This window comes from Sorex araneus, chromosome 5 (genome assembly GCF_027595985.1).
Source record: "Sorex araneus isolate mSorAra2 chromosome 5, mSorAra2.pri, whole genome shotgun sequence".
Taxonomy (NCBI): Eukaryota; Metazoa; Chordata; class Mammalia; order Eulipotyphla; family Soricidae; genus Sorex; species Sorex araneus.
Genome location: NC_073306.1, coordinates 108,828,537 through 108,849,992, shown reverse-complemented (window position 1 = coordinate 108,849,992; position 21,456 = coordinate 108,828,537). Strand labels below are relative to the sequence as shown.

General features: G+C 43.4%; 1 protein-coding gene across 2 annotated transcripts in view; it reads right to left on the bottom strand.

Annotated features, from left to right (window-relative positions):
- TET1 (tet methylcytosine dioxygenase 1) overlaps positions 1 to 21,456 on the bottom strand; it is a 131,760-nt gene that overhangs the window by 79,980 nt on the left and 30,324 nt on the right. The window contains exons 1-2 of one of the 2 annotated variants that reach the window (XM_055139547.1): positions 20,595 to 21,014; positions 20,325 to 20,378 (exon numbers count right to left, since the gene is read on the bottom strand). The exons of the other annotated variant lie outside the window; for it this stretch is intronic. The gene's annotated coding sequence lies outside the window, so the exon portion shown is untranslated. Of the gene's footprint in view, positions 1 to 20,324; positions 20,379 to 20,594; positions 21,015 to 21,456 lie in introns of those variants that run through there. 2 annotated transcript variants of the gene reach the window in all.

Below are 21,456 nucleotides of genomic sequence, written 5' to 3'. Positions count from 1 at the left end.
ATAAAAAAAACAAAACATCAGAATATAAAAAGCGTGCCAATGGCATTAAAGAGTTCAAAGGTTTGAGAAATGTTTGCAGCTTAAAGACAAAGGACACATAACATAATGTGGTGGGTGGGTCCACACTGAATACTACACTCAAAACAGGGCATCAGTCAGGAATTGGTCAACTCTGGAGTATGTCTTGGTGGTGGGTGGCACATGGCAGTCACACCCAGCAGGGATCATTACTGGCAGGCTCGGGAGAACATTGGGATGCTGAAGATCAAAGCATGGTTGGCTGTGAGCAAGCCAGATGCCCTCCCAGCTGTACTATCACTCCAGACCCTGAATTATATCTTAAGAATTTAAACAGGGGGGCTGGAGTGATAGCACAGAGGGTTAAGGCGTTTGCCTTGCATGCGGCTGACCCGGGTTCAATTCCCAGCATCCCATGTGGTCCCCTGAGCACCACCAGGAGTAATTCCTGAGTGCAGAGCCAGGATTAACCCCTGTGCATCGCCAGGTGTGACCCAAAAAGCAAAAAAAAATTTAAACAGGGGCCAGGACAGTGAGTAAGATGCTAGTCTTGCATTTGGCTAACCTTCTCCAGCAGCCAAAATAGTCCGCAAGCCCACTAGGAGTGATCCCAGAGCACAAACAAGTATGACCCAAAACCAAAACAAACAAAAACCAAACAAACAAATAATTGTAAACAATGCTGTGCAAGGCAAAATATATATATTTTTTAATCATGGTACATAATGATGTAGCAAGTTAACATTTAATGTTGCCAAGAAGACATAATTTTTAACTTTTTTTTTCTTTTTGGGTCACACCCGATGATGCACAGGAATTATTCCTGGCTCTGCACTCAGAAATTACCCCTGGCAGTGCTCAGGGGACCATATGGGATGCTGGGAATCGAACACCGGTCAGTCGCATGCAAGGCAAACTCCCTACCTGCTGTGTTATCGCTCCAGCCCCATAATTTTTAATTTTTTTAATTTTGCTTTGGGACCACACCCAGAAATGTTCAAAGGTTACTCCTGGCTCTGCACTCAGGAACTACTCCTGGTGCGCTGAGGCCCATATGGGATGCTAGAGATGGAATCAGGTAAGCTGTGTAGAAGCCAAGAGCCTGGTCTCAACTTCCTATTTAGTTGATTTATTTATTCAGTTCTATTATGGGGAACATACCCAGTTGTACCCAGGGCTACCAGGGATTAAACTCACGTACATGGGATGGAATCTTAGCCCTCAATATCTCAAACCACATCCCCACACTTGGCATTATTTTTGAAATTAGAAATAAATTCCAGTCTTTGGGCCAGAGAGATAATACAGCAGGCAAGCTGCTTGTTTTGCAAGCATCGACCTAGATTTGAGTCTTTGCACCAAATGTTGATTCTGTGCTCCCACCTGGAGTGATGCCTTAGCAAAGAATAAGCCCTGAGCACTGCGTAGTGTAGCCCAAAAACCTAAACCAAAACCGAAATCAAAGAAAAGTAACTACAATAATCTGTTGTCCAATCCAAGGAAATGACTACCACCATGTTCAATATGCTGATAAGCATTCTACATATGAACTTAGGAATAGGTTTAGTTGGAAATTGAGGTGTCTTACTTTATCATTTTTAGCTAGAACGAAGGGCCTCACACATGCCAGACAAGTGCTATATCTCTAAGTCCTTTTATTTGTTTGTTTTTATTTGGGAGAGGGGGAGTAAAGGAGGTTTGGGGTCATACATGGCATAATGCAGGGGCTGCTCTTGGCTCAGTTCAATGGATCAGACGGTGCGGAGAATCAAACCCGCAGTTTGTGAAGGCAGTCCAGGCTTCTGGGCTATCTCCCGGATAAAAACACTTTCTGGTCATTTTATGGGGTGACGGGGGAAGGGAGTTCACCACATCTGTCATTGCTCAGGGCTTACTGCTCTTATCCCTCGCTCTTGCTCAGGAATCACTCCCAGCAGGCTCAGGGATCATTATTAGGTGCCAGGAATAGAAAACAGATTGGCTGCATGCAAGGCAAGAGCCCTGCTCACCTGGATTCTTGTAGCCCCTTAACAATTTTTTTTCCACTCCCTTCTCCCTCCACCTTGCCTCTCCCATGTGCAAGAGTTCTTCCAGGTACTAGAAGAACTGCCCTGAATCCTTTGCCTAAATTTTATTTTATTTATTTGGAGGGGGGTCACACCCAGCAGTGCTCAGGAGTTACTCCTGGCTCTGCACTCAAGAATTACTCCTGGCAGTCCTCAGAGAATAATCTGGGATGCCGGGAATGAGCCTCTGTAGGCTGCGTGTAAGGCAAATGCCCTACCTACTGTACTATGGCTCCGGTCCCTTGCCTGAATTTTAAACTCATCACCGAAAACAAAAACAACAAACACAAAGGAAAAGCAAAAGAAAAGACCAAGTCACCCACACAGGGAAATCTTTGATCTAGCCTGCCAGATCACTACTTATGGATACAAATATATTTGAGGCACTGTATTATTGAAAAGAAAATGAGATTTATCCCAGATGTCATTCTGTAAACTAATTTTTTTTCACTTAACATGCTATTGTTGAGGGGCCTGGGGATGACTAAGTGGCAGAACCCCTGCCAGGCAGCACTGGGCAACAAGCTGAATGCCATCCCGCACCCATTGCTGGTTGTGATCCCATAATGACCTCAGTGAAGGACACAACCTCCTGCATGCTGCCATCGACTGATTCTGCATCCTGCGGACTGCAAGTACGTGTGCTGGGAGCACCACAAAGCCTGTGTGCAGGGAGAGGGAGTTTCAAAGGCAAGTGTAGGTGACCTTCTGTCTTCCAAGCAGGTGTATCTGTAGGAGAGACGAGCACCCTGAATCACGGGCAGACTATCTCTTGGACAAGCAACAACCTTCAAGATAGTAATACCAAGAGCTCAGTCTGAAGCTGACTCCCACGCATTGCGGGGTGGCTTTGGATCAAGTTAGAGTCTCCAGAAACGTCCTATACATTGTACCCCAACAAAGCCAGGAAGGTGGCTCAGTGCAAGAACACAACTATTGTATGATCAGGGTCCTTGGTTTGACTCCTAAAACAGCATCGCTCTGCACCATTGCCAGGAATGTCCCCACAGCAGTAAAAAAAAAATTACTGTGAAGTGGGCTGAGAGATAGTACTGAAGTAAGGTGCTGATTTAGCACCAGGCTGACCTGGACTGCATACCGGTGCCGTGTGTACTCCCTGAGTAACACCCCAGGTGTGACCCCAGGTATACTCACCTGTGTGACCAGGCAAGTACCACCAGTGGCCAGGTTAGGGGTAGGGTTAAAAAAAAAAACTTAAAATTAAAATATTGTTTAGGGCTGGAGCAATAGCACAGCGGGTAGGGCGTTTGCCTTACATGCAGCCGACCCGGGTTCGATTCCCAGCATCCCATATGGTCCCCTGAGCACCAACAGGAGTGATTCCTGAGTGCAGAGCCAGGAGTAACCCCTGTGCGTCACCAGGTGTGACCCAAAAAGAAAAAAAAATAAAATATTGTTTAATACTACTAAGACATCTACTTAAGTTGTCTTTGTAACATTCCTGCAAATTAAGAAATTAGGCACCCCACTCCCAAGGCCCAAACCTATCTATTGAAAATGAGAAAGCAGGGGCTGGAGCGATAGCACAGCGGGTAGGGCGTTTGCCTTGCACGCGGCCGACCCAGGTTCTAATCCCAGCATCCCATATGGTCCCCTGAGCACCGCCAGGGGTAATTCCTGAGTGAAAGAGCCAGGAGTAACCCCTGTGCATTGCCGGGTGTGACCAAAAAACCAAAAAAAAAGAAAAAGAGAGAGAAAGCAAACAGTGTGCAAACAGGGTGGGAGTGTATGTAAATAATATGTACCACTATCACAACTTTCACAATGTTTGAAATTATACCAAAACTTAAAAAAAAGTCAATTAAATTATAACAGACTGATTGGTGAAAAAAAAAGATGCTTCCTAATTTGAGAGAGAAACACACACTAATTTTTTTTTCTTTTGGGGTCACACCTGGCAATGCTCAGGGGTTTGTTCTGGCTGTACACCCAGAAATTACTACTGGCAGTGGTCAGGGGACCATATGGGATGCTGGTGATGAAACCTGGGGTCGGCCTCATGCAAGACAAATATCCTATTTGCTGCCCTCTGTACTATCGCTTCAGCCCCTAATTTTTATCCTTTGGTGACAGTCCTCCCAAAAAGGTTTAGGGGGACCATCCCGGTGATGATGGACCAAACAGGTCGGGTCTCCAATTTGAGGACGGAAGGATGCTGGATCTCAGACTATGCAGTGCCAGGGATTACCTGGGTCATCCTGATAGTTCTCAAGAGATGCAGAAAGGTACTTCCAATTAAGAAGGAACAGCGGGAAGCATTGCAAAGTGTTTCAACAAAGATGCCTTCAGGCACCGAAGCTAAACCAAGTGGCACAGGGAATCAAAGCCGAGAAAGCCGAGTACAGTGCATGAGCCTCCCTGCTCCCTGCAATATTTCTCTGGCACCTTTTCCCTTTCTTCTTGTGCTGGGCATCAAATCCAGGGCTTCCCATATACAAGGCTGTTCACTACCACTCAGTCACATCTATAATATGAGCACATTTGTTAATCAAAGTAAGAGTTTGATTATTTTCTGATTGAAAAAAAAAAGTCAATGAATGGAAAATTTTCCTTATCTTTGGGCCACACAAACTTATGCTTGGGGGCTGCCTCTGGCTCTTATTGAGGTTAAGCTCATGGCATACCAAGCCGTGGGGGGGGGGGGGGGGGCTGAACCCAGGCCTCTAGCATGCAAAGCACGTGGTCAGTCCCTTGGACATCTCTCTCGTCCTTTAATTCACTTTTCCTATACTTTTTCTGACCATGGGAAGAACCTAAATAAATCTTCACAGACAATTTTTCACTAGAAATTATATTGAACAAAGCTGAGCCTCTTGGGCCTTACATAACTCGATCATGTGTCACAATGTGGGGTATCTTAGGAAACGTGGCCTGGGTAACTAAGCTTCCTGGTGGACTTTCATTTAGTGAAGTGATCAAATAGCAAAGGCTCTAAATAAACTTTGACAGCAGGATTAAATTCCCAATGAAAAGTTCCTATATGCAGTTCTTACATGGTACATGAAGTGGGGAGTGGTGATGATGGAACAAACACTTTGAAATATCATATTTATCGTAATCAGTAAGTAATGTTGGCTTTTAAAAGAATTTTAAAACAGGGGCCAGATTGATGGTACAACAGGTTGGGTGTTTGCCTTGCATGCGGCTGACCTGGGTTCAATCCCCAGGATCCCATAAGATCCCCCAAGCACTGCCAGGAGGGATTCCTCAGAGCAGAGCCAGGAGTAACCCCTAAGCATCACACCAGGTGTGATACAAAAAGCCAATAAATAAATAAACAAATAAATAAAATCTATAACCCCTTACTTCTAGAATGCTGTTTTAGGCCAGTCTGGGAGCTGCTTGAGGAGCGGGGGAGGGGCTCTCTCCTGACACAATGCTCAGTTGCTTTCCGACCCTGCAGAGGGCCATTAAATCCATATTTCCCTTGTTCAAAGATGTGCTCAAGCCCTTTGAGCTATCTCATGGGCTGTGACAACTTAACAAATGGGTTCCCCTTGGCACTGTCAATAGCAATAACTCATTTTTTCCCCCTCTTTTTATTCTTGGGTCACATCCTAAATGGGCTTAGCGCTTACTTAGGCTTACTCTTGGTTCAGGGATCATTCCTGACCATGCCCGTGAGACCGTGTGGGGTGCTGGAGATTAAACTCAGGTCCTGCATCTGTCAATCTCCCCACTAGGACGAGATCAGCAGGAGCACTGCACTGTGTACCACTGAAGATGACTGCTCTCTGCCAAATGTACATTTGACTGTTTGTGAAACTTAAAAATCTGTGCCAACTATCCAGAGATCTGCTGTAAAAATGAAAACATCTTATTAAAATATACTAAGGGGCCAGAGAGATAGAAGGGGGAGGCACTTGTCTTCAGTTGCATTAACGTATAGGAATCCTTGAGAATGGCCAGCTGTGACCGTGACCATAGAGGGCAGGAGTAACTTCTGAGAACTTCTGGTTCTAAACCAACTACCTCCAATTTTAAATATATATATAATAGAAGACAAGTGATACACAGATTCACATTCCAGAAAGTCACCATGAACACTAGTTCAAAAACAATGACTACATGGAAACAAGTAAGAAATATCAGAAAATGACTCCCTCAAAAGGAAAATAGCTAGAAAGGATTTTTTTGACTCACGGTACAAGTGAGATGGACACTACCTTCATATTACATTAGACTCGGTCAAGATTTTCCTCGTGTTGTGATTATGTATATTTTGGAGGCAATTAAAGTATTTACAAATAAGGGGCTGGAGCGATAGCACAGCGGGTAGGGCGTTTGCCTTGCACGCGGCCAACCCGGGTTCGAATCCCAGCATCCCATATGGTCCCCTGAGCACCGCCAGGGGTAATTCCTGAGTGCATGAGCCAGGAGTGACCCCTGTGCATCGCCAGGTGTGACCCAAAAAGCAAAAAAAATAAATAAATAAAAAATAAAAAATAAAGTATTTACAAATAAAATGTCAGGAGCCAGAAAGACAGGGCTGGGGCACCTCAATGACCCTTAACATATTCCCCAGAACCATATAGGGTGCCCATCCCGAACCCAAATTCTTATTACTGTCACCTCCAAAATAAAAAATGTGAATGAGGAGGCTGAGCAATAGCACAGCGAGTAGGGTGTTTGCCATGCACTCGGTCAACCCGGGTTCGATTCCCAGCATCCCATATGTAACCCTAAGCACTGACAGGGGGTAATTCCTGAGTGCATGAGCCAGGAGTAACCCCTGTGCATCGCCAGGTTTGACCCCCCCAAAAAATGTGAATGATTCAATCCAGCAAGATAGTTTAAAGTTCTAGGACACATTCTTTGCCAGAGAACTGTAGGTTTGTGTTCCTACATGGCACAGTCCATGGAGAATCACTGAAGCCAAACCCAACACATGAGCAGGAATTACTCTAGCACGCACTTGGAATAAGCACCTCAGACAAAACAAAAACAGGAGGCGGTTCACCAAGATATTATGAATACATCATAATAAGGAGTACCATTCATTAGGCTTTTGGTAAAATAAACTAAAAATAAATTTAAAATAAACATAATAAAGATTTATGCTGACATCCATGACTTCATTCCTGAAACTGGTATGATGAGTAGAGAAAAGCACTCTTTCTGTTATGTGGCATCATCGTAATTTCTCTAGTTCAGATCAAAGAGAAAACTTTATAAAAATAGTTGTTTGGTCAGAGTGATAGTACTGTGGGTAGGGTGCTTGCCTTGTACACCGCTGACCTGGGTTTGGTCCCTAGAATCCCATATGGTCCCTGGGTACGCCAGGAGCAAGCACTGAACAATGCTGGGTGTGATCCCTACCCAAAAAAAGGGCCCTGTGATGGGATGGAGAGATAGTACAGTGGTTAAGGCATTTGCCTGGCACATGGCTGACCGGGTTTGATCCCCAGCACCCATCACAGCAACCCCCAAGCACGGTGCTTGGAGTAGTCCCTGAGCACCACCGGATGATAACAGTAATTAGAGCATAATATGCATTCACTCACCACTAACCTGAAAGTTACTGAGTAGCAGGCAGAAAGTACTAATTACATCAGCATCTGATGCAGGCAGCGTGCTGGAGCTTGGTGGGAGATGGCATGTTTTGCAAATAACACTGTGGGTACAATCCCCAGAAACAAAAATAAAAGCAAAAAAGGAAAAAAAAAGATGTCGAATACAAAGCTGATTGTGATAGCTATTATTTATTGAACATTGTCTGTAGGATAAATTAAGTCAATTAAAATTAATGCAGAGGAAGTATGCACTAAAGGCAAAGAACCAGTCTTGGCTGTGTGAAGCTCTGGGTTATATCGCAAAATAAAACAAAACAATAAACTAACAATGATTGTTTTTGTTTTGTGCAGAATGAAAATAGTTTTGTTTTGTTTTGCTTTTAGCTTTTTGGGTCACACCAGCCCCTAAAAATAGTTCTTTGGTCACAGTGACAGTACAGTGGGTAGGGTGCTTGCCTTGTATACCGATGACCTGGGTTCAATCTCCAGCATCCTGTATGGTCCCCGGGTATGCCAGGAGCAAGCACTGAGCACTGCTGGGTGTGAGCCCCACCCAAAAAAGGGGTGGGGGGCCCCAAGAGATGGTGGGTAGGGTGCTTGCCTTGCATGCAGACAATCCAGGTTTAATGCCAAGTGCCAGGAGTAATCCCTGAGCCAAGAGCCAGGGGTACCTGAGCACCTCTGGGTTTTGCCCCAACCCAAAATAAATCAGTAAATAAAATGCTAAATGAACACTTCAGAGGATGTACATTTTCATACTTTCTTTACATAATTGTCTTATTTAAAATATATAATCATACAATGCATAAACCATTTCTTCCCTTGGTAAAGTGTTCCCCCTGGGTGGGAGAGATTGTACAGATGTTAAGTCATGCCCAGAGTTGACCCTGCTTTGATCGTAGCACTAGTAGGTCCCCCAAGAAATAACAAGAAAAAGTCCAGAGCTCATTTGCATCTGGCCTGCATTCCCTCTGCTCCTCCATCAAAGCTGCTTCTGGGATGAAGATATAGCTCAGAGGGCTGCATGCTTTGCACAGAGGGCCTGGGACCCACACCTCCCGCCACACCATCACATGCTTCCTCAACAATGCTAGCATCTCATTTGAACAGAGAGCCAGGAGTCCCCCCAATCGTGTGGCCCAATTTTCCTTTTAAAATCTTAATTTGGTGGTGTGGGGGTGCTGGAGAGATAGTACAGTGGGTAAGGCATTTATTTGCCTTGCACCCAGTCACCCTGGGGTTGATCCTTGTCATCCCATATGGTCCCCTGAGCATTGCCAGAAGTGATTCAGAGTGCAGAGTCGGGAATTGCACTACTGTTTGTGGCCCCAAAATAAACAAAAAGATTTTAAAAATAAAAATGTTATTTCTGGAGTCTTGCCTGTCCAATCCTCAGTGCCACATATTTCCTGAGCACAGAACCAGAAATAAGCCCTGAGTACTACCAGGTGTGGCCAAAAACAAAAAACAAGCTCTCTCTCTCTCTCTCTCTCTCTCTCTCTCTCTCTCTCTCTCTCTCACACACACACACACACACACACACACACACTCACACACTAAAATGTATGTTTTTAAAAATTCAAACAGAATTAAAGAGTGGTTAGAGAGATAGTAGTACAACAAGATAAGGTACTTGTCTTGCACGTGACTGACCCAGGTTTGATCTCAGGTACCCCATACAGTCCTGAGACTGCAACAGTGATCCCTGAATATACAGCCAGGAATATTCCCTAAACACCACCAGTTGTGGCCTCAAAATCAAACAAAATAAACTTTTTAAGAAACAGAATAAAGGATTAAATATTCAAATCCATGAAGCTAAATAAGATAGATATCTCATCCCTCCATATTCATAAAAAGCTATGAAGCTTCATAGGTTCTTCACCTTTGTGCTACTTTGGTGGGTATATCTGGGCATCCACTGTTTATTTGGTGATCAAGGAGTTTTGGTAATCTGGTGCTGGGATAAACCGACCTGAGCACATGGAAGGTAATCACTATCTCTCCAGCTGTAAATATTTATTATTATTGTTATTATTATATTGGTTTTGGGACCACTGCTGGCAGTGCTCAGAGCTAGTCCTGGCTCTGCATTCAGGAACCACTCCTGGTGGGATAAGAGGATCTTATGTGGTGCCAGGGACTGAACCAATTCTGACTGTGTCAAGGCAATAATCCTACCTACTGTACAGTAACTCCAGCCACACAATCAAATATTTTCAAATAATTATGGCTAAGGATGTGAGGTGTGACTGTGAGAGTGCATTCCTTGCATACGATGTGCCACTGAGTTTGATCCCTAACACAAAAAATACTTTGTATGGGGCTGGAGCGATAGCACAGGAGGTAGGGCGTTTGCCTTGCACGCAGCCAACCCGGGTTCGAATCCCAGCATCCCATATGGTCCCCTGAGCACGGCCAGGGGTGGTTCCTGAGTGCAGAGCCAGGAGTAACCCCCGTGCATCGCCAGGTGTGACGCAAAAGGCAAAAAAAAAAAAAAAAAAAAAAACCTTTGTATGGTGGGGCTGGAGAGATAAGGTGAAGTCGGGTTTGATCCCTGGCACCATATCTGGTTTCCTGAGCTCTGCAAGGACTGATCCTTTAACACAGCTGGGTATGGCCAAAGACCAAAAATAAACAAACCAAAAAGACATACATTTCATATTTAATATGATGGCCAGTATTCTGTTACCAAATTAATTGTAAGTTGAAAGTACACTAAGATACTCAATGTCATCGCCACCCTCCCCATCTCTTACTGGTTCCAGGGACTGAAACTGGAGTCTCATATGCAAAGCATGTACCCAAACCACTGCACTATGTCCCCCGTAGGGCCTTAAAGCGCTTTAACCAATTGACAGTACTTATTTGGAATGGTGACCTCCACAGCTGTTCTAATTTGCAACTTCTCTCTTTGATACTGGGCCTGGCAATGTCGGCCCTGGGTTAGTGGCTCATGGCTAATGATGTGGTGCTGCTTGGCGTGGTAGTACAGGGGTGGGGCCCATGTCTAGGTCAGACAGAGGAAAGCCACTTTGCTCTGCTTAGAAGCTAGCAGAGACCCTAGTTTGAAGCCCAGCTTTAAACTGGGCCGTGGGGCTGGAGTGATAGCACAGCGGGTAGGGCATTTGCCTTGCACACGACCCAGGTTCAATTCCCAGCATCCCCTATGGTCCCCTGAGCACAGCCAGGAGTAATTCCTAAGTGCAGAGCCAGGAGTAATCCCTGTGCATCGCTGGGTGTGACCCAAAAAACCAAAAAAAAAAAAAAAAGGGTGACGGGCTGGAGCGACAGTGCAGCAGGCGGATGGTCTGCCTTTGCAAACAGACAGCCGAGTGCTAGTGCTGGCACCACATAGGGTCCCCTGAGCCCTGCCAAGTGATCCCTGGGAGCCAAGCCAGGAATAAGCCCTGAGCACTGGTGGGTGTGGCAAATAAGGAGGAGGAAGAGGAAGACGAGGAGGAGGAGGAAGAGCAGCAGCAGGAGGAGGGGGAGGAAGAAATACTAAAACCAAGCATATTTGAAAAACACAAACACAGTCCTGGGTCAGATTTGACATTCCATGCTAGGAAGCTGTTCATTTCACATCCACTTCACTTTTTTTCAAAAGTTTTCGGTCACCTACATGACATTTTTCTCAAGCACATTCACCCCACTTGGAACTGCTCTCAGTTTGGGATAGTTCCTAGAAAGTACAGAATGAATCTGAGTTTTGAGTCAAGACAAAGTCTATAGAGTAGCAGCAGATGAATGACTCAGTGGCGCACAGATTGAGCAACAACATAGCCCTGAAATCAAACCACTCACCTCTCGGCAAAACACTGTATTGTCATTTCTGGGTGCATAAACCAGAGTCCCATGTGTGTCTCAATGGTGTGAATGAACAATGAGGGATGAGCACAAATGTCTGACAGTTCCTGCCAACTTTATGACACAGAGCAGAAAACAAGGACCATGTGTTAAATCATAGGACTAAATTATTACATCATTTGGGGGCCGGTGTGATAGTACAGGGGGGAGGACATTTGCCTTGCATGCGGCTGACCTAGGAGGAATTCCTGAGCGCAGAGCCAGGAGTATCCCCTGAACTTCGCCAGATGTGGCCCCAAAAGAAAAAAAATAATAAATTAATACAACACGATGGTCCTATGTTCTGAAATTGTGTTCTTCCAGTTTTTGTTTTTATTTCTGGTACCATGGTCTCAACCTGGTGCCTCATACAGGCAAAGCAAGTACTCTGTACCACTGAGCTACATTCTCAGTCCCTATATGTATTTTTTTTTCTTTTGGGCTTTTTTTTTTTTTTTTCTCTTTAAATCCAGCAGTGCACAGGGTTTACTCCTTACTTCTTACTCTTAACTTCTGCACTCATCACTCCTGGTATTGCTAAGGGATCAATCCAAGAGGTGGGAAATGAGATTTGCCTCATGGAAGGCAAGCGCCTGACCCACTGAACTCTGCCCCTTTTGTACTTTATTTTGTTTATTTGTTTCTGGTCCACACCCAGCTGTACTCAGGGATTTCTCCTGGCCCGGTGCTCAAGAATTACTTCTGGCAGTGGTTAAGGGACAATATGATATTCTGGGAATAAAATCCAAATTGGCTGTGCTCAAGGCAAGCACCCTACCCAGATACCATCTCTAGTCCCTCTTATGTGTAGTTATCAAAGCTTCTCCCCTTTTAAGGTAGACAACCACTTCAATTTCTTTCTCCACTAGTCCATTATATTTTGAAATCTGGGATTCATTGTATGGGACTGGAAGGACTGTTAAAAATGCAAGTATTTTTTTCCTGAACAGCAGCCAAGTTCAGAATTTGATCTATCACTTGAATTTGTAACATTTTGCCAAGTCTTAAAATGTTACATTGTAACCAGAGTTAAATTTAACATTCTGCTAATGATTTATTTTAAAAGGAAACATAGTTGTAAATGAGTATGCATAGAAAAATCTTTAGTAACTGTTACTTTGTTATTTGCAGAAAGTTTAATGGATTTAAAAATAAACAAAGTTGCTCCATTCTATCTACAGTATAGATACATTTTACCTTCTGCTTTCCAATCAGTAGCAGGTCCATAATCATGTACAAATAAAGGGTATAGTTTTCAATGATGATGTAAATCCCCCCAGCTGTTTTCTCCAATCTTGGGGCTTTTTGTTTCCTTCTAAATATATAGCAAACTTTCTAATTTATTCATTTTTCTTTTGCTTTGGGTGCCACACCTGAGGGAGCTCAGCAAACCATATACATTGCTGGGATCAAAGACAGGGCTCCAACATGGAAAACATGACTCTAGCCATTGGCATACCCCACCAGCCTTGTCTTCAGAAGGTTGCTTGCCTTTCCTAGCAGAAGTTAATGTCCTTGATGGTAGAAATATATATATATATACATATATATATGCACACACACATATATATATTCTAAATAATATTTGCCTTTGCACATATATATTCTACCATATGTGTGTGTGTGTTGGGGGGTTGGGGATAAAGGAGAAATGGGTCTCACTTGTTAGTGCTCAGGTGGTACTCCCAGCTACAAGGTTGTTCTTAAGCAGTATTCAAGGGAAAATATGTTATCAGTGACTGACTATGTACCTTGAGTCTCCTGCATGCAAAGCATGCACCCCAGTCCTTTCAGTCATTTGCTGGAGCCCCTGGAAATCACTTTCATGGTGGGTATCATTATATCCACCAGCAATTAATATGTGCCAAAACGATTATTTATTAAATTTAAGAATGTACAAGAGGACAGGAGTGGTATTACAGCAGATAGAGTGCTTGCCTTTAATGTGGGGTTTGATCCCCACATACGGTCCCTCAAGTATACCAGAGTAATTCAGGAGTGCAGAGCTGGGTGTGGCCCCAAAACAAACAAAAATGAATATTTAAGAAAGAATACTTAATGAGCATTTATTTTGTGATAGGCCATGAAAGTAATAAATATTTTGTAATGCCACTATGTCAGGGACATCACTATCAGGCATGAATGGGACTCACTCATGAGTTGATTCTCCATTCAGAACATGATGCAAAACCACTACGCTGAACAATTATGCAGGGTCTCCAGACACCACCGTCCATCCCATCACGGTCCTTCTTCAGGGATGTATTAAGAGACCTCAAAGGGAACCGGCCATGGGCAAAACTCAGGAAGGGATTTCCCCACCTCCAGCAGCTTATCGGTTTTCTGGTTCAACATCCACTGACATGTCCTTATATATCTTCACACGTTCTTCCAAATAGTTTTCTTCCAGATAGGTTGGATAATCAAAGAGCTAGAAAATAATCCCTGCGCAGTTGAGAGAATCCAAAAAGTGTCAAAATGTGCTCCACCCTCAGGAATATCACACTCCTTCAATTTAGGAAAGATTTTTATTGATTTTGTTGTGATTTCGAGGTGGTGGCTCACTCAGTGATGCTGGGGAGAGGGGCTAGAGAGATCATTGAACCCAGGCCCCAAACAGACGGGAAGGCTTGTGCCTTATCTCACTTGAGCCACTTCCTCATCCCCTAGAGAAGATTTTAAGTTTATAGATGAGATGTAGAGGTACAGTATATAAGTGCATGCTTCACCCCAGTGCCCCCTAAACATTAGTTCTTTTGGTCCTATACTTGAAACCCTCCCACACTATCCTCTGGCAATGATTGATTGTAGATATTTTGGGCCCTTTTCAGATCTACATTCCAGAAGCCGGAGTGATAGTACAATGGGTAGGGTATTTGCCTTACATGCAAATGACCTAGGTTTGATCCCTAAAACCCCAGGATCAAACTGCCAGGAGTAATTCCTGAGTACAGAGCCAGGAGTTACCCCCAAGTGTTGGGCTGGAGCTATAGCACAGAAGATAGGGTGTTTACCTTGCACACGGCCGACTCGGGTTCGATTCCCAGCATCCCATATGGCCCTCCGAGCACCGCCAGGAGTAATCCAAGAGTGCATGAGCCAGGAGTAACTCCTGTGCAGCGCTGGGTGTGATCAAAAAAAAAAAAAAAAAAAAAGAAGAAGGGGCCGGATCCATAGCACAACGGGTAGGGCGTTTGCCTTGCACGCGGCCGACCCAGGTTCAATCCCCGGCATCCCATATGGTCCCCCAAGCACTGCCAGGAATAATTCCTGAGTGCAAAGCCAGGAGTAACCCCTGAGCATCGCTGGGTGTGACCCAAAAAGCAAAAAAAAGAAGAAGAAGAAGAAAAAGAGCAACTGACCGAAGTGTTGCTGCCAGGTATGACCCAAAAAGCAAAAAAATAAAACAAAACCACCAAAATAACCAGATCTGCATCCCATTCTCTAAACTCTCATATGTGTCCCAAGTGTTTGAGCAGGATGTATTGAATTTGTGGACTTTCTATCTTTTGGTCTCAGCCTTTGAAAACCTCAGGATTGGACGGCCATACGTTCCTTTGACCTCTTATTTATTTTGCTGTTTTACAGAAACTTTCCTTTATGGGGGGCCCAACCAAAATCCTGCTACATACAACTCTTCTACCCATTTCCTACCCTCTTTTCCTTGCTACTCCAGGCCTAGGAGAGGTGAAAGCTCTCTAGGTTAGCAGTACCATCTCCAGCTTTCTCTTCCACGCACCCACACCTTCCAAGGGATGCTTCTGTGAAACTTGACTCAAAGCCCCACATGACTGTGTCATCTGAATTTCTCAAGGGACAACTGAGCCAAAGTGACAGGATTGGAAAATTGGCTTTCTCTAAAGGAAAATACTTTTACCCAATGCACAGAATGGAAATTAGTATTATTTTATTTGGATGATAGATACAATGCCTAGGGTTGAATCTAGAGTTCCTGAGTTCCTGCATGTAAAGAGTATGCTCCAAGTGCTGGGGTCACCTGCATCCTTTACTTTACGGGATACCCTCTGCTCTCTCACTTCTGGAGAAGCCCATGCTACTTCCTCTCTCCCTGTGTGTGTGTGTGTGTGTCTGTCTGTCTGTCTGTCTGTCTGTCTCTGTCTCCCTCTCTTTCTTTCCTTAAAGTCCCTAAGGAAAAAAGTACTGAATTTAAAATAAAAAGGGAAAAAATGTGCTTTGCACCTCTGAAACATCTCCCTCACGTTAAAGGTAATTATTGCTGTAGGTTGCTGGAGAGATAGTACAATGGTTAAGGGGCTTGCCTTGCATGTGGTTGAACCTGATTTCATCCCTGGCATCCCATATTGTCCCCTGAGCACTGCCAGGAAGGAGTGAGTATCCTGAGTGCAGAGCCAGGTAACCCCTGAGCACTGCCAAGTGTGGCTGAAAAACAAAAACTAAATGGGAATTATTGCCAAAAACGTTTTGTCCAGGATCAATTTTAAACCCTGATATTTACAAGTCCAGTGAGGAATATTGCCTGAAATTATTTTATAGCTTTATGTTACTCAAGCATCAAACAACTGTAGCATAGCGAACAAGCTGCTGCTGAAGTACCAAAGAAACTCTATGGGTCATGAGTAGGCCTAGACCAAGAACCCTCAGCACTAGCACACGGGTACCCTAAAACCTTGGCAGTTCGTACCACTACGGCATCAGTTACTCAGGGCCACAGAGGTAGCTGGACAGGCTGGAATGTTCACTGAATATAGAGGGCAGTTCAATTCCTGCCTCAGGCACCACAGGACCCCACCAGCAACCCCTGAGCACTGCTATTGGAATGGGCTTTTTTGGGGGAAGGGAGGCTTTTTGCTTTTTTGGAGTCACACCCAGCGATGCTCAGGGGTCACTCCTGGCTCTGCGTTCAGGAATTACTCCTGGCGGTGCCTGGGGGACCATATGGGACGGAGGGAATCGAACCCAGGTCAGCCCCGTGCAAGGCAAACACCCTACCCGCTGTGCTTTCGCTCAAGCCCCTGGAGAGGGAAACTTTAACTGAGGCATCTATATACTTTGTAATTTTTCTCAATTTTTATATTATTAAATGATAGACCATTAATATTTTCTGATGTATGCCATTCATTTCTGTGTGTCTGGATGGCATGTACACCCTACATGGGTCAGCCATGTGCAAGGCAAACACCCCACCCGCTATACTATGACTCCAGCTACCTGCTATTGGAGTTTTAAGAAATTACCCTTTTCGTATCATTGTATGACTGAAATGCAAACTCAAAAGTTTGTAAGTTTATGGGGCTGGAGAGATAGCACAGTGGGTAGGGCATTTGCCTTGCACGCGGCCGACCCGGGTTCAAATCCCAGCATCCCATATGGTCCCCTGAGAACGGCCAGGGGTAATTCCTGAGTGCAGAGCCAGGAGTAACCCTTGTGCATCGCCAGGTGTGACCCAAAAAGCCAAAAAGCCAAAAAAAAAAAAGTTTGTAAGTTTGTAACTACTGTACCTCATGGTGATTCACTACTAAGAAATTTAAATAAATAAATAAGAAAAAAAAAAGAAATTACCCTTTCAGGGCCACAGAGATGACTCAAGGCCTTGAAGAATATGCTTCACATGTGTCCAGTCCAAGGTTGATCCCCAAAAGCACTTAGCTCTAAGTACCACCAGGAGTGGTAAAAGAGGAGTACCCCAGGTGTCCTCCTCCTTCTCTCCTTCCTCCTCCACCACCACCACAACCCACCTCATACAAAATACTGTCATTTCAATGAAAAGAATCTGCTCTCCTTAATCAAGGCGTTGGGATCACTCTGCATCTATTTAAAATTTGAATTAAAACAGGTAACCATATAGATAATTGAAGTTTAAAATTTAAGAGGCTTGTGGGGCCAGTGATAGTACAGTGGGTTAGGTGCTTGGCATGCATGTGCTGCTAACCCAGATTCAATCCCTGCCACTACCTATGGTCCTCTAAGTACACTGGGAGTGACCTGTGAGCACTGCCAGATGACCACCTCCCCACCAAAAAAGATGACAACAACAACAAACAGGCTTGAGCCATAGTAGAAAATTTCAACCTCACTACTGGATTCAGTATTTATTTAAGATTCAGAGCAGAATGGACAAACTTCTACTCTTATCTTCATTCCTTAATGTCTGAGTCAGTTGTCTACACCTACTTCCTTATGGAGGATGAAGATGATGATAATGATGAAAATTAGAAAACTTCCCTGATAAAGAGCAAGAGACTCAGGAGATTGGAATATCCATGAGGCCAGGGTTTGGAGTCAGAGGAGCAGATTACATCTCTGGCACAATGCCAGATAAATTATAACAGGAGACCAAGTCATAACCTGTGGCTGCCCGTCACTGCCCTCAGGAGTGGCTGGAGGAGATATTAAGTCTTCACCAGAAAAGTGTTCATTTTTGACATTGTCCCCGCAGAGTGAATTTAGATTTCTCAATATTTCCTTTAGTGTTATATAATAACCTCTCATAAATTCTACATTTGCTCTTGTATTTTGCATATGTCAAGCCAAAATTTTAAATCACTTTCAGGTTTCTCCCAAGATGCAAAACTTGCTTGGGAGAAAAAAAATCATGTCTAATAGAACATTAATTTTTTTTTCCTTTTAGAGCATTCCCCTACTTTCATAACAATCTATATAAGAAACTATATAAGAAAGTGAGTGACAGTTTGGTACTGTTTACTGTGGCACATGCAAGTAACCACCATGTGCACTTATATATTTTTTTTAATTCACTGCCAAGATTTAAAAGAGAGAGAGAGAAAAAATACCACCCACAGCATATTTATTTCTAAAATTTATTTCAGGTGACAGGACACCCACAGACTAACATAATAAACATGAAACTAACTTGTCCTGCCAGAGTCCAATCCTACTTCCTAGCAAAAGTCAGTGGCAATTTAGTTACTGAGCCTAGCCTATGAATGTTTGGTTGTTGTTGTTGTTGTTGTTGTGTGTGTGTGTGTGTGTGTGTTTTGATTTTTCTTAAGTTAGGGCCATACCCAGTGATACTCAGGGGTTACTTCAGGTGCTGCACTCAGGAATTACTACTGGTAGTGCTAGAGAAACAACACAGGGTGTCGGGGATTGAACCTGGGTTGGCTGTGTACAAGGCAAATGCCCTACCTGCTTTACTATTGCTCCAGGTGCTGCAACTTCGTGTTTCAACAGTCTTCTTCCCCTTTGACCCAACATTCTCTACTTTCCTCCCAACCCCACCCCAAGTCCACAAAACTTGGGCTAGAGAGAGAGACAGCTCAACAGGTTAATGTGCAAGCTTTGCATTGTGCAAGGTTGGGGTCTAATTCCCTGAGCACCAAATGAACAGCCCCCAAGCACCATGGGCACCACTGGGTGTAGTCTTCCAAATAAAAACAAACAAATGACAGCAAAATTCCACAAAACTTGAGAGCTACTTTAAAAATTGGGAAAAGTATTTGCCATTAGAACATAAAGAAAAAAAAAAAGTCAAGATGGGTATGTCCCCAGAAAGAAAACTAAAAGAGAGATTAAAAAACAAAAGCAGTGACTTCAGTGATATATTTCATCAGTGAGAAGGGAAAGTGCTTTGGGCAATATTCACCAGAAAAACAGAAGAGGGTTCAAATAACCTTGAGAATATCCAGAATTCCAATTGTCCAGGCTCAGTAAAAATTGATGCCAAGCAACTTCATTGATTTCATAGTGCTCAACATATTGATAACTGTATGGTAAATATTAAACAAAAACTTCTCGGTTGATGGAAAATGCACCTGTCAATGTGTCCACACAGGAATCAGAAACTTGAGGTGGTCAGATCAATCACAAGGCAATGCAAGGTTTGGTCACCATGTCACTAACATTTTCTGATGCACAACTGAATAAACATATGAGAGGGAAAATTGGCCACATCTATTGTTCAACATGTTGTTCCTCTTAAAGTTTCCAAACTTTATTCAAAAAGAAAACCTATGATTAGGTCAAAATATTTTTTATTATATACACACAATGAAATTTTGAAGACCAGAAATTTTATTGTTTAATGTCTTTTTCAAGTTGAAGGATTGTTTGCTCAGGTTACTTACATCTACAATAGCAATATACTATCAGAAATCTTTGACATATAAGCATCTATTTGCTAAACTGAAGCAACTTTTAGTAAAGCCATATGCTTTTAAGTTAACCCTTCCATGTATTGTACAAAGCTCATAACACACAGCTAGTTTATAACCAAATTAGGTTACTACTACATACTTCTCAGACAAACTATTGAATATAAAGATCACATGCATATTCCTACAGCTTTATGAATGCCAAGATGAAAAATATGAGGATTTGGGATTGAGCAATTATAGTTTGGCTATAAAATCTCAATGGTTTAAACATTTCAAGCTGATCTAACCCTCTAAAGGCTTATTTCTTGGGGAAGGAAGAAATCACATTATATGAAAATAGTATCTTATGGAAGGTCTATTAAAATCACAATAGATCATAGCTGTCAACTTCAAATAGTGGCTTTCTCCTTAAGAGCTCAAGTTTACACACTGGTGCAACACCACAAATGCAGATGCTACAAAAGGAGCTACAAAGAAAATATAATTTTATTCACAACAGTTTGCATATAAACTTTTCACAATAGTTTGCATATAAACTTTTCCTTCTTCAGACTTTTGTGAAGTTGAAAATAAAGGATGCTAATATGAACATTATGCATCACATCTAAAAGATGAGAAAACACTTTGAGTGAAAATCCATTTAAATGCTAAAAATCTGGGATAATTCACATCCCCTGTACTCCAAATTTACCCTTACCTGACAGAAAAATACTCTATGAAATGGAAAAAAATTAAGTATTATTGAATCAATAGCTGATTACCTTTAAAACTTTGGGCTTCTTTTCCCTCTGGGGCCTCTTGTTTTCCTTTATAACCTAAAAAAAATCAGATTGCAAAATGAGCCTCCTTCATGAAAAAAAAAATTCTCCCACCCCCCAAAAAATTTTTTGGCTATTTCTCTGTAAAACTACTTATACCATTTAAAAGCATCAACATGTTTGCCAAGCAGAACCTCAAGAGCTTCTGCTAAATGTATAGTTTAAAAGTCACTAAATAATAATAACAACAACAAAGATGAAGTAGGGAAATACCCTTTTTTGCCCTTAAAGTCTGTCTTAATTAGCCTCTGCATTCTTCACAGCGAAGCCCACGAGGTAGCCATCTTGCTTGCTTCTGCAGAGGAAGCGTCTACAGTGGAACTGTTCTGCAAACTGCTTTTTGGTATGATTATCATGGTGTTTAAAGGCAGCCCTGGCCTGCCAGCACTGTAGACGTGCTGGGCATGCCTTTTGCAAAAACAGCCCCACAAAGAGTGCAGCCAATGGCAATGCAGAGCTTAGCAACTCCAAAGTGATCTTCTCTGCTTAGCCTTCCCAGACAAAGGATCTCCTGTGCGGCTCAGCTCTCACCACAGGACACAGGCAGCCACAAGCTGCGACATGGAGTTCGCAGCAGAGGATCTGGTTGCGCCGAAATCACAGGAGGCTTCAGCAAAAACAAAGCACACAAATCCCCCAGGTCTCTGCCATCGGATCGATGGTGGAGTCTCCCTGATTAGTAACCTCTTGGCCACTAGGAGGACAGGTCTGCACGGGGCGGGGGTGGGAAGGCTGTAAGGGGGTGGGGAGAGACGGGGGAGGGGTGTTCAGTCCTGCCTTCTACATACAGGAGATATGACTGAGCTGAGGGGGGCATTTGGGCTCGCTGAAACTCTGGAAGGTATGATGCGTTTTTCCTTTATAAGGCAAGCCTTAATATTGGCGATATTTAAGGCAGGGAGGTTATGTGAGGACAGTGGAGGCTCAGCTGCTGGGCTGCGTGTCTCATTCCTCGGGAACCACACCTCTTTGCAGCAGGCGCTTTGCCCAGAAACACAGCAATTTGATTTCTGTCAATAACTGACCAATGACAAAGGCGGGATTAAAAAAATAATAATCAAGCCACTTACAAGGA